We start from the raw sequence: 12,080 nt of genomic DNA, 5'->3' as shown, positions 1-12,080 counted from the left end.
TAAGCAGGACATAAAGCAACAGGATGAATCTTGAGCAGAGCTTATTCAAACAGCCTGTATGCAGTTCAGAAACTTTTTACTGGGCATATTAACATACCTGTATCCAGAAAGCAAATGATTTATAATTAAAATAGCTTTTACTATGGAAAATTAAGACACATGCTCAGCAGAGTAAAAGCATGGTTGGAAGGATTCAATCTGTTTACCAGTGGTTAATTATTAAAGTTATCAGGAACTCTGTTACTCAGTACAGTGATTTATTAAGGATTTGAAAGAGGCAATACTATCATGTATTGAAATTGCAGATATTGAAGCTGATCATGATATTGAAAAGAGACCTATGATAATAAGGCAAATTCAAAGGTTACTGGCATAATTTGAATTACTTCTGCAGTGAAGATTTGCAGATTTAGCAGATGAAAGTAATGATTTTAGTCACAGTATTAAGATCTTTTCAGTTATGAAGCTAAGGGCAGTAGTTCAGAAATAACAACTTCTGTGCAATTGTTTGATAATTCTGTGCATATTTTTACAGCATAAGACAATGCTATAATTTTAATAACTGCACAAGGTGGAAATTTTTTCAAAAAGCAAAAATTGTGTGCAGGCAGACAAAGACTTAAGATCCCAGCACACATGGGTCAATTCATAAGTGATTTATAGAATGATATTTGTATGTTTATGGATTTGAAAAAGCAAATATTTAAGCATCTATACATGCTGTTTTGAACACACAGCTGCTGGCATTCTCTGCTCTAGCAGAGGGCCAGATCTATGGTACATCTATATCCTGAACAAGCAGGTGATATGGCTTATCAATGCAAACTGTTGTGGATTAATTTCACCCCTGAGGAATATCCACTGTATATTTTGGAGCAAAAGGTGCATTTCAGTTTGCTCCTGGCACAAAGGTTGAACTGTGAAAAGTGATGGGAGATACTTACTCTCCTGGTTTATGGGTTCAAGCTCAAATGAAGAAGTGAGCAAAGTGATTGCAGATTTTATAAATATCTGTGCACTACTGTCTATTCCAAACAGCTTGGAATAGCAGGGCTTTTAACAGCAATGCAAAGGCTAAATTGCATAGCTCATGGCTTACATGCAAGCTATGGTACAAAGAGCTCAAAGGAATTCATGAGCCCCAAGGTTCAAAAACTGAAAGTATATATGTTCTGTCACTTTCTAACTTTCTAAGACCCAATGAGGCTTTCATTTGGGGTCGAGGTTTTCTGTTCTATTTTCTCAGATACATGGAGTCCATGGAAGATGATCAAGAGCATCTGATGGCAAGAAAATCTGCCCGGAAGAAGGACAGAAGGCAGAGGTGTCTGGCACAGGACACCAGAAAAGCAGCACATGGACTGTAAAGACTGCCCTATAGGCAGGTTTAACACACTATGCACACACACATGCAATTGTATGAGAAACAATGTACATGCAGAAGAGTATCATTGAGTCACTAACAGATATTCTGTTCTAGGAATATATGGGTATTTGGTAAAAGATCTAACTTTATTACATGCCTGACAATTTTGAATGGTACTGGTACAATGTATAACTTGAAATCATTTTATTGGAATTGTTCCATGTTAGCAAAATTTGATCAAATATCAAAAGGGTATAATTGGGAATGTTATGACAGTATAAGGAATGCTGTCCACTTGCAGCACAAAAGGGTATTGCTATCCAAAATGTAATGATGATTATTGTCTTAAAGGGTACATTATATTTGCAAACAACATGTTTTTATTAGAATCAGACTTATTCAGAAGTCACTTTTGTTAAGCTATGACTGTTCCACTTTCATAAGGAAAAGAGGTGGATATGGTATCACTAATCATCTATCTCTTCTACACCCCAGAAAGAATATAAGTTAAAGCTTTGTAACAATCAATATTGAATTTAATGATAAAGATCACATTGTGTGAGATACCTGAATTGGGTTAAATATCATCAAGATATTAAGACTGTAAGGGACCCAAGGGGATGATAATGTTGGGTCGAGGTCTTGTTTATATGTTCACAGATAATGAAAACATCTGGTCTCCCACGTCATGCTTCATGCCAGCTGATACAGACCAGGAAGAGAAGCAGATGGAAGGTGATGGCATCAGCTACCTACATGCCAGCCACAATCCAGACTCGCTGGAAGGGCACTTCTTTGGCGACTAATATCACTCTAGAACAATGACATTACACTATTAGAGACATTGGCTATTAGGCCACTGACAGACACTTGTCATGCTGACATCCATTGAGATGGGGTACCCAGAGCAACATCAAGTATGCTAACTCAGAAGGACAAAATCACACTTGTGTCTGTACAAGACACCAGATACATCCCACATTCCAAAGACTTTGCTATGGGATTGAGATGAATTAGCTACAAATTGTCTAGCTGCTAATGTATACCCTGTATTTTGTATATGATACTGTCAAAAGAAATGTATATTGTATGCATTGTAAAGCTACCACTTGTATTGTAAGAAATGCTGTTATCAACAAGGGTATAGACCTTGGTAGGACTCTCCAAAGAGTAGGAGATAGAAAACTCTCATCCATAGGATAGATCTGATATTTCTGACATCAAAAATGAGGTGCTAAGCAGAAAATGATGCACAGACAGGTTTAATGGACAGATGACACTGATGTTACTCTCGAGAAAGGATGAGAGATCAGGGAAAAGACACTAGGAAATCTTTAATCAGGAACCTGAGTTATTGTAAGAGATCACTGACATCCAGGCAAAGATTATGTTCCTGACATTACATTAAGGGCTGACTACCATAGCAGTAGTTGAGTGTTAATACCATTGTTAACCATTACTCCTGATACCCTGTTTTTGTGGGTAATATTTTGATAGGAAAAATGTCTTGCTCTCCTCCAACAGTCCCAGAATTCAGACGGCCGCTGGATTCGGGATCTATTGGCTTCCCTTTCATATACTGGAAGACGTTCTGGTATATGGAAGTAAGACCTCATGAAAAACTGAGGGCTCTAGGTTTGACAATTTCTGTGGACGCGCAGTCATTGTCTCTCCTAGGTGGAAAAAATTATTATTGCACAAAAACATGGAGCAAGGGCAAAGTATAATCTAAGTTTTACTGTTTTGGAGTATGGATTAAAAACATGACACAATAGGCACAGATAAGCTTGTAGAAAAAAGCACATTGAATATTATACACTGATAACTAGGAATGAAAAAGCTATGTCAAATGCTGTAGGTACAAGAAACTGTAGAAATTGTTTCTACAGGGGAAACAACTTAAGCTTCTATTTACCCAAACATTGGTTTGGTGGAATTAATTTTACAAAAATTGGTAATGGTATAGGCTTGGTTATCATATTGATGGGTTTATTTATACAAACAGAGATTTAAAATAAGGAAGACATTAGGAATATGCAGTCAGAACTTGAAATATTACTTCATTATCACCATCATGGTTATTTGAGTTACAATTGAGAATGTAGAATGGATGGGAATATTGGTATTTGTTAAAAAATTGCACTGTGATTGATGTATTGATGTTTTTGCACAGCCTGTAATGGTACAAAATTATGTTCCTATACAAGGCGAATTTTGATCTATTTAGATCAGGAATTAGAAATCATTGGGAATGTAAGTTCTGATATTTTACATTGGCTCAGTTTCAAAGATACCACATAGACAGTGAGCCAAGAGAATCTTGTATTAATTTTGGGATCAGGTTCCCAGGATCAATTGTCTGAGATCATTTGACATGTGATAACATGATCCTCCAGAAATGTTAAGAGAGGATGTTTTTCTTTGAAGGGATCTCTCCCAACACACAAACAAAAAGAAAAGGGAGAGGAATCTTATAGAGATCAGTATTTATATTTTTAGAGGACACTTTTTAAAGTCACTCTTGATTGATCAACCTTGATTTTTTTCTTTTACACTATTAAGGCCAGAATTTTTAAGTACAAGGAAAGTACTGTTAATGCTCTGATCCAGAATTATGAAGGTGCAAAGATTTCTAGAATTACAGTCACCTAACAGTCGGTGAACATGAGAACATGACAGCAATTGTTAATTTTCAGATGACCATACTGGAGAGTGATGTCTGATTGCATGTAAGGGGAATCATAATGAATCTTTCATTATGGACCAGACAGCCTCAGCCACGGTTACATTTTCCATGTGAAATGGATGTTTGAGGTTGGGAAATGCAGAGACATGGCGTACTGACACCCTCAGTCGCTGGATGTCCTGGCATCGAGCTACCAACCAGTCTCTTAATGTGGCAGGCATCTGGCAGTGAGCACGGAAAGATCCCCAAGATGCAGTATCAGGACGAGAGAAAGGAAGGACTTATCCTTCATCTCCAGGGATAGTATTTTGCTAACTGTTGAAAAGGCTGACAACTTCTGATAGTCCAGACTGTGAATGGTGGCATGTTTGGTTATTGCACCTGTCATGTGAATCATAGAGTTCTACCTCATTAGACCAGGATCAGTAGCGTGGAAATTATTTTCTTAACATTTTTATATCTACTAAGACTGTTGCATAGATCCTGAAATGCAGACAGATAGAAAGATCAGTTTGGGAATTTTTTAAGATTGATCACTGAATCAGTTTATGCTGATGTTCATTCTTGATTGGGATATCTAAGTTACAATCAGGATAGGTTTTTCATCTCTGTATCAGAATATGATTATGCACCAGAGTGTTTGTATTTGTTAATGCTGTAATGTTGCTACATTTTGATATTACACTATTCATTTGTGTGTAAAACAAAAAGGGGGAGATGTAGCAGCCCAGGGGCAAGGGGAACAGTCAGTCTTGGGCATGCTCAGTAGTGCTCATGGCTGGGAAGGCCTCTGACCCTTGACCCCAGCTTCTCCCAGCTTAGGCGGGAAAACAAGTTTCTTTGTTCTCCCCTGGTTAAGAGAAACCACACCTATGCCTTGTCATTGACCAATGAGGGTCATCTCTATGTACTACGTAGCAAATGGTATTTATGGCCCAGCGGGCTCCGCCTCGCCCCTTCTTCCCCTCTCTCCTCTTTCAGGCTAGGCGATGGCTGTGCTTGCAGGAGCTTGGCCTCTGGCCAAGCTCCATCTTAATCTTTCCCCTCAATAAACGACTCCTCATTGCATACCATGTGAGAGCTGTCGGTACCTTCTTTGTCGCTTCCCCTTTCCCTCTCTCTCTCCCCCTCCCTTCTCAGGGGTCGTAAGGGGCTGGTCCCTTGCAGGATATGAATAAGCACTTTTCAGAGGAAGAAATCATAGGTATCAATAATAACATAAAACTTTTGTAAATCCATTTTAATTAGAGAAATCCAAATTAAAATAATCAATTCTGCCATTGTACAAGCTACAAATACTTGTGTAGCAGCTGAGGGGCAATCTTTAGAAGAATATTTGAAAAGTGAATAAAATTCATATAAAACAAATATTCAAATCGTTTCCATAGGAACATAGATAAGTGTGACCCCATGTTTTAGTCTTCCATATTGTTGCATTGGTGCCAGTGCTAGTCTTAAAATATATTTAAAAACTCTCACAGAAACTTCACATCTATCATATTGACCAATATGGAAGTAAAGGGAAGTGATAAATGTTGGAGGGGATGTGGCAAAATTGGGACACTAATGAATTTCTGGTGGGGCTATGAACTGAACCAAGTATTCTGGAGGGCAATTTGGATTTATTCCCAAAGGGCTAGAAAACAATGCATCCCCTTTGATCCAGTAGTATCACTGCTAGGTCTATATCCCAGAGAGATAAAAATTGGAGGAGGTGTAAAGCACCCCCTTGTACAATATTTATAAATGCTATTTTTGTGGTGGTAAATGATTGTCTTACAATAGTCTTCCCATTAGTGAGTTTCTCCATCTTTGCTATGTTATTGACTCTAAGGTAATATGCCAAAATTATTTTAATTTGCATTTCTCTGATCACTTTTATTTTTCAGATCACTATTAATTATTTGTATTTCTCCTTTCAAAAATATTTTCACATGTTCTTAGACGACTAGTTAATTAGAGAATCAAATCTCTTATTTTTCAGTAGAAGAAGAGAGGGAAAATGACTTTTCTAGGGTCATATAGTACCAGAGTCAGGATCAGAATTCACCTACTCTTACTCCAAACTCGGACTTATTCCATTTTACTTACTGTTCCTTTCTCTATCCCAGAGTGGAAAGATAGTGGAACTATTTCTCCAAGACTTTACAGAGGGTGTGATGGTTAGAAAACTAGTCTTGAAAACAGGATATTTTGACTGAAGCCCTGCCTTTTGCCAGTAGCTATTTGGTGTTGGTCCAGTCTGTTAACATTTTTGAGTCCAAATTCTATCAAATAGGTACAATAATCATTGTTGTAGATACTTCATAGGATAGTTATGGGTGTCAGAGATGACAATACATAGAAAGAGCCTTTGCAAACTTAAAAGCCCCATAGAAGGGTTACCTGCTCCAGGTCTAAACATGCCAATCCTGTTTTGACGTTCCAATGAGACACATGGAAAGTGCTTTGGAAACATTAAAATGTTATATAAATGTTAGTTTATTATTATGTTCCCTCTTCTAGGAGGACCTCAGGGTTCACAAAGTGCTTTCCTCATGTAATTTTATTTGAGCCTTATAAGAATATTCTGAGGAAGATAATAGAGCTATTCTCTCTCCTTCTAATGAATAAGGGCATCTCAGAGAGTTAAAGTGGTTTGTCCAAGGTCATACATGAAGGAAGAATCAGGAGTGCGATTTCAGCTCAGATCTTCTTTTATCCTAAGCCTGCCTCAGTATATATGATACAAGATCTACAAATGATATAAGGCTGCCATTGACGGTACCATCTTTTTTTTTGATCCTTAGGACATAATATGGAGCTTGGCACCCTCTTGGTACTCAGACAATGTTGGTTGTTGGAATAACTGAGCAACTGCCAAGGCCACATGATAGAATTGTTGCCTGGTTATATACGGCCAGCTTTTCTGTAACTTGGGACTCAACTTAGACAGCTATTGCATACCTTATACTTACTTGTTCCTAGTCCAAATGATGTTCAGGTTTCTATCCATTTACTAGTTTTCTTGCCTTCTCGTTTCCTGGAATAGCACTGAATGCAGTAGCTACCTTTTTGTAACTAACAAAAATTGAAGTGAATGATTTTCTTTCCGTCAAAGCTTACATTTCAAAAGGCATATAAGTTTGTGGTGCACGTGTGTGTGTGTGTGTGTGTGTGTGTGTGTGTGTGTGTGTGTGTGTGTGTGTGCTCCAGAAGAGTCTGCATTTTCTGATCAAGAATATGTTATACTTAAAAAATAAAGTATGCAATTAAAAAAAAGTCTAACCTTCCATCTTAGAATAAATACTATATGTTGGCTCCAAGGAAGAAGAATAGTGAGGATTAGGTTATGAGGATTAAGTGACTTGCCCAGGGTCTTACAGTTATGAAGTATCTGAGGCCAGATTTGAATCCAGGACTTTCTATTTCTCAGCCTGACTTCCAATTCACTGAACCACCTAGCTGCTTCCATGAAGCACACAATTTAAAGACTTATAAGTCTTTTGGTGATTTATAAAGAGTTAAAAATCAGCTTCCTTCAATTTTCATTTTCCTGATTTTGATATTTTGATATTTCCATGTTCTTTTTCATCACATTCTAACAGAATCATTTCTGGAACACAAATACCACATGGAAAATCCTCTGCTATCCCTTGAAATTAGAAAATAAAACTGGTATATTGGTGGTTTGGAATCTGGGATTTCAATTGAACCTTCTTTATTTCTTCTCAGAGAGTTAATATCTGATGCTCTGCATAAAAGCAGGTAGCTACCTGCTTTCCTTGTTTTTATTGGCTTATTCTACCCCCAGGTAGTTATGGTTTAAACCAGCTGGGCTTAAGAAACTTTCAGCATTTTAATAGAAATTTCCATTTCAGGTTCAGTGAAACTTGAAGTATATTTTTCCTAAGTGCTTTTCCTCTTAATTTTTAAATCCTGGGCATTTTATGGTAAATTTCATCCTTACATTTCTCATTAATTTCCACTTTCCTGAATCCCTACCTCCCACCCCTCTTTTATGAGCTGTTTGTTGGCCAAGGATACCTGGTATTCTAAAGGTGTTTTCAGGATTGGGAAGTCATCTTTTGCCAAGAGTAAATACGCTTGAATCCCAAAGGTTTAAGAGAGATTTTAAACAGAGCAGCCACTCAATTTGACTTGCCTTTATATTCGATGAGAAATATCCTTTCAGATTTAATTGGTGGATTTCTTCTAGAAAGATTACTACAAAAGAAGTGCCAACAGGTTTTATTTCTGTCTTCAATGTGTATATTTAGCACATAGCTGAAAGATGCAAACTTAGGGATACCTTTCTCTTTTCTTTTTTCTTTTTTATTTCTAGTTTTAAAATACATAGATAAAAATGTTAGTATTGCTTTTATTTCCCCTCAGTTATTGCTGGCTATTTTTTGTGCATGAAGAATTACTTGGAATATTATGTTCTAAAAAAATTCATTGAGGGAGCAGCTGGGTAGCTCAGTGGCTTGAGACCCAGGTCTAGAGATGGGAGGTCTTAGGTTCAAATCTGGCCTCAAACACTTCCTAGCTGTGTGACCCTGGGCAAGTCACTTAACTCCCATTGCCTAGCCCTTACCATTCTTCTGCCTTGGAGCCAAATACACAGTATTGATTCTGAGGCAGAAGGTAAGGTTTTGTTTTTTTTTTTTAAAGAAAGTAGTTAGTACTCCATCACTAGAGATCTCTCCACTAGAGGCTGATTGTCTACTTGCTGACTTTGTTACAGAGAAAACTTGTTGGCTTATGCTTGATGGCCCAACGTGTTCCTTCTATCCCCAGACACTTTTTTCCTTCATTTTATTTTCATGTAAAACCCACTTCCATATTGGTCATTGTTGTAAGAGCACACTCATGCATACTAAAAACCCCCAAATAAGACCAAAGACACACTGATGAGAAAGACACCTCCCACAGTTCTTTCTCTGGAGGAGGAGAGCATTCCCCATCATAAGTCTTTCAGGATTATCCCAGATCACTGCACTGCTAAGAATAGCCAAGTTATCCCCAGTCTCACTGAAAACATGTTTGAGTATTGAGGAGGGAAGGTCTAATTCAACATTTTAAACTATTCAAAATTATTTAAATCACATCCTTCAAAGATATAATCAAGGAAATGTATAACTAGAATAGTAAGTGAGCTGGTCTTTAAGTAGGACTAAGGAGGATGCAATAGTAAATCGACTATTACTTTGACATCTAAAATATACATATATAAGATATATATGTTATATATGTATAAAAAGAACAAGGTTTCTTTGGGGAATACTTCAGAGATTTTATGGAAGATTGTGAAAGACAGAACCATACTGATAATGACCAGATTTCCCGAGTGGAGGAACTACCTTGGACAGGGAAATGAAGGATTCATTGAAACTGTGCAATGTTGTATTCAGTGCTAATAAAGGGTCATGGTCAGGAAATCAAAAGTTCTGACCCTCAAAGTGTATGCATATAGGAAAAAGAGTCCTTCCTAGAGGAAGAGGCTTGACCCACATAACAGCTGACCTCTCTCTACCTCAGCTATGCTTCTGTGATTGTATATAAACCATGCCTATGATACTGATGGAATACTATTGTGGCTAAAAGTAATTATGAACTGGAGGGATTCCTTGTGAACTGGAAAGAACTCCAGAAATGGATGCAGAGTGAAAGGAGCAGAACCAGGAAATATTGTACATAGAGATTAATACACTGTGGCACAATTGAATGTAATAGACTTCTCTATTAGCAGCAATGCAATGATCCAGGACAGTTCTGAGGGACTTATGAGAAAGAAGCTCTCCACATCCAGAGAAAGAATTGTGGAAGCAGAAACACAGAAGAAATACTTGCTTGATCACATGAGTCAATGGGAATATGATTGGGGATGTAGACTCTAAGTGACCACTCTAGTGCAAATATTAATAATATGGAAATGGGTCTTGATCAATGAAACATGTAAAACCCAGTGGAATTGCTGGTTGGCTATGGGAGGGGCTGGGATGAGGGAAGGGGAAAAACATGATTCATGTAACCATGGAAATATGCTAAATTAATTAATTAAATAAATAAACTTTAAAAATATCAATGCATGGATGGATAAGGTCTATCTTCAAATTGGTCATGGGGTTTTCTTGTCAAAAATACTGAAGTGATTTGCCATTTTCTTCTCCAGTAGATTAAAGGAAACAGAAGTATAATGACTTCTCCAAGGTCACACAGCTAGTGAGTATATAAAGATGCATTTGAATTCAGGTCCTGCATTTTATCCACTGAGCCACCTAGCTGCCTTCTAGGTAAACAGAGGTTAAATGACTTGCCCAAGTGTATGAGACTAGATTTGAACTGAGGTCTTCTTGACTCTAGGAAGGCTTAGAACATATTTAAATTCAAAAAAGAATGACTTTAGGCAGTAGTATTAGATAATGTTACCCCGACCCCTTAACTGGGTAAAGGTTGAGGAACTTTCAGATACTCCCTCATTCCATTTTATTTAGCTCTGCTAATAGTTGAGTTAAAAAGCTGCCAGAAAGAGGGCAGAAAAAAAAAGACCTGGCATAAGCCCAACTCTCTAGTTCACGATAAGAATTTTAGGAGTTTAAACATCCTGCTAGTGCTTTGGACAAATGATGTTACTTCTTCAGGCTTCATTTCTCCTATCAACAAAATAGGAATAATCCTTTCTAGCTTTATCCCAAGGGAGCATTTACCATGAGAGAGATGCAATGAAGGTATAAGCCAATATTTTGCTCTTTCTGCCTACAGCCTGGCAGAAGGAGCTTCTTGGGATCTTTCCTGAGCTGCCTCCTAAGAAAATGGGAAAAGATCTTTGGAGTCAGAGGCTCAGTATCCAAAACCCATCCCTGCATTATACTCCCTATTTGATCATGGGGATGTCATATCACCTCTGTGGGTCTCATCTTTCTCATTAGGAAAAAGAAGTGCTCTCAAGTCTCTTCCAGTCCATAGTGTAGGATTCTGTTATCTGAATTAGCTTTCCTAGATAATGAGATTGGGTTTCCTCTTACTAATGAAATCAGCATGTCTCATTAAGAGGCCCAAGTCTTTCCTTGGAATCACTTGATGATTATATCTCTGAGTCTTTGCCCAGATTTCCCCATCTCTCTGCCTCTTGGAACCTCACTTCCATTTAAAGCTCAGCTCACTTGTAATCTCCTTCCAGAGACCATAACTCATCCCCTCCCCACTAGAAGCCAATGAGCCCCACTCCCAACACATATACACAATCGAGTTTACCCAAATATTACTTTGTAAATGTCTCTTGGCTTGTTATATATCACTCTGCTTCATACACTGTGAAGATTGGATTTAGCTATCTCCTGATTGTAACAATGAAGGTACTTAGCTCTTCCTTTATAGTGAAGCTAGAATTGTAAACTACAATCTATTTTTAGATTTTAACTACAAAAAGGTGTTAAGTAACTACAAAAGGTGAACTTAACAAAAGAGGTGTTAAGTAACTCAAAAGGTAAAACCTAACCAGAAAAGGTGAGAAGTAAAGAATGGACAATCCTGGAGAAAATCTTACAAAAGAAGGTAAGAACTAAAGAATGGACAGTCCTGGAGAAAAGTGTCTGTTGTGATTGGTAGACATTAAAATTTAGAGGAAGTGACACAGAGAAAAACATCTTTAAAAAGAGGACCAAAAGGCAAAATGATTTTTTTGGATTCAGACTTTTGGACAAGTTCAGACACAATGAGTCACCTGGGCTTGGAATGAAGGATAAGTCACTCAGAGCTGAAGGGAAGATGGACATTCAGAGATTCAGAGATGGTTTTGGACATTTGGGCACTGACTTGGAGAAGTGACTGGAAGACCAACACCCAGACTTCTTTTAGACTGTTACCATTGGTAACTGAAAATCTGACTTAGTGACCCCACTTTTCTGGAGGCGTGAAGCCTCCAGGAAAGGCCCAACTTCTTGAGCCTCTCTTCCCTTGCTGGGCTTAGAAATTCTAACTGGTATCAGAAGAAGCCAGAGTTGTTCTCTCTCTCTCTCTCTCTCTCTCTCTCTCTCTCTCTCTCTC

The sequence above is a fragment of the Monodelphis domestica genome, chromosome 5 (genome assembly GCF_027887165.1).
Source record: "Monodelphis domestica isolate mMonDom1 chromosome 5, mMonDom1.pri, whole genome shotgun sequence".
Classification (NCBI taxonomy): domain Eukaryota; kingdom Metazoa; phylum Chordata; class Mammalia; order Didelphimorphia; family Didelphidae; genus Monodelphis; species Monodelphis domestica.
This window is presented reverse-complemented; position numbering follows the sequence as displayed.